Genomic DNA, 2,787 nt, shown 5'->3' with positions numbered 1-2,787 from the left:
AAAAAATCTGGGGCTACGCCCCACACATCCCATACGGCATCCTAGCAAATATTGTGGGTTTCCGTTATCTGATATTTTTACTATATTTTCTTTATTAAAACAATATTTGTTGGCATCGCTACGCTCGGCTACTTAGTATCTTGACCCTAAAGTGTGTTTTTTTATTTTACCACCTCCGCAAAACCCCATGTTGCAACTTGCAACGCTCGGCGGAAATATACTAGCAGAAGTTGCATAATTATATCAATGACCGCTCGTTATAGATGATCTGAAAATTAATACTTTTTATTGTAACCTTCCTAACCGCCCGGGCGATATTAATCATATCATTATACAAGAACGATCAAGGTTTTTTTCGGCTGACATTATTATGTATAATCGACTAAACATATCCATTCAATTATTTTGGTATTAAATATATTGTTGGAACTGTTTAACTATCTTGTATGTACAACATAATATCTCATTGTGGTACTTATAGCTTACCATCGATCGTGTACGTACAAGAAAGTATCACCAGGTTGCCCCTAACACAATACCATCTGACTTCTAAAACACGCTGTTGATAGAGAATTTGAACCGAAACTTTAATTTTCTTTCCAGTACACAAAAAAAGTCTTTGGGCCATACTTAAAATATGGTTTTTTTTCTTCTTGTTAATTAAACATAAAAACAATCCTCAGAACACGGGAAATTGCTTCTGAGACGTTCTAGAAAACACATTTTTTGGGGGGAATTTCCCCAAACCCCCCTTACGGGAGGGGGAAGACCCCCTCCTGTACCTTCCCCCTACTCGCGCTACGCGCTCGGGGTGCAGCACACCGTTGACTGTTGAGAAAAAAAAAATCTCGGCCCCCCCCCCCCCTTTTAGGAAATCCTGGATCCGCCCCTGTAACGTGCATAAAAGTAACAGCTAAAGACGTGATCTACCGTGAACCCTTATTCGTGATCCTTCCTATTTGTCTGACGTCATCCTTGATATCCAAGGGTTACGCTCACTTTCGCTCTCTACACCCCTTGAGTATGTCATAGCAATATCAAAGGCTCACTGTGCAGCAACTTGAGGATGAGACGAAAAGACTAGTTTGATCCTTTGATGTACACCAACAGAATTTCGCGGTCGCGTAACGGTAAACCTTCTTGTCTTTGAAATCAGGCGTTGCTCTGTAGTCTTCAAATCATGTAGCTAGCAGTGTGCCTTCAATTTTGCTATGACTTATTCCAAGGGTGCAGAGAACGAAAGTGAGCGTAAAATCTGGATATAGCGGATGGGTTTTTCGAGGATAGGCAGTTTTTCCGAAATCTCTATCCTCGACATTACCAGCCTTTCACTCTCTTAGTATCTCTGGCACCCGGAATATGTCATGAAGAAAACGAACGCAGTGCAAGAGCAACCTTGTGGGTGATACAATGAGTCTAGTTTGATTCTTTTCAACATAAAGTGCTGGACCGTTTCACCAACAGTCCCAATGTGCTGACAACACACGTGCACCCCTCGCTTTCCGCTTTTGCACACGACAAGTTTTCTCTACTAACAAAAGAGCTCCACAAGGGACTTAACTCTAGAAAAGTACTGATCCCAACTTTTAAGGTGTCACACCACTAACAACTACATCACATACATAGGGACTGTGGTGGCCAAAATGGTTAAGGCCTCGAACAGTCTACGATCACTAGCTCACCGCCGCAGGGTTGCGGGATCGATACCTATGAATGGCAGTCACCAGGTACTGACCTCAAACTTTCAAACTTTTTTTATTCATCTCAACACCTTCAATTACAATGGTATACAGAGATATATAAATACAAAGATTGTATGCACAGTAATAAGCATGCTTGGTTATACAGAAGGATTTAGTATAATAGAAATGGAGGTGTACTGCAGTTACATATGATATATGTAATATATTACATCAATTCGGATGTATGCGACCGATAGGTCGTTCGTTTTTCTTCGGCACGTTCTTAAATTACCATAGCTGTTAATAGGGCGTAAAACACAAACAATACATAACTATTTTGCTCCAATCCTTTTTTTCTTTGCGATGTCACACAAGTTCAAAATCACACCAGGCCAATTGTGGATAGGTTTTGATGAATGTACTGTTCAAGGCTGGTATTGTAAATGTAGGGCAGGTGCCCGAGTGGTAGGAACATGTGCACATGTAGCTTCAGTCATTTGGTATCTAGGATTCGCCCGTCATATGGAAAAGACAGCATTTGCACGCAGTAAGGAATGGTGAAACTTCATGCTTGATGCTGCAAATATTGCTCAACCAATTGACATAGATGATAGTGATGACTCGTGCATAGAGGAATGAGAGTGGTATGCTGCAGTGTTCAAATGACTTAACGATTTATTCAACATTGATGTACAATATTGAATATACAGTGTATAATTAACAAGAGCCACTGAGAAGTTCATGTTGAATTTTATCTCTGGAAGTTATAATTAAATGTATTTTTCAAAGAAGATGACAAATGTTGATTATTTAGATGTATTAGTGTTTAACTTATTAAGTGGTTATTGCATTGATACCCATTTTATTATTTCAATGTATATTGATATTAAATATTTGAAATTGGTTCAGCAGTTGTATTACACTGTACCCTAGACATGATGTATGTAACCCTTTCAAAAGCCATTTCCATAACAACAGTTTCTTGTCCATTTTAACTACCGTAAACATTTTTATGAAATCCTTAAGTCTATAAAAGGCAAACACAAAGTTAAATAATTACATTTATATATCAAATATATATATGTATACATTTGTCAGACAGAAG

This window comes from Mizuhopecten yessoensis, unplaced genomic scaffold (genome assembly GCF_002113885.1).
Source record: "Mizuhopecten yessoensis strain PY_sf001 unplaced genomic scaffold, ASM211388v2 scaffold8231, whole genome shotgun sequence".
Lineage (NCBI taxonomy): Eukaryota > Metazoa > Mollusca > Bivalvia > Pectinida > Pectinidae > Mizuhopecten > Mizuhopecten yessoensis.
Note: the sequence above shows the minus strand (reverse complement) of the source record.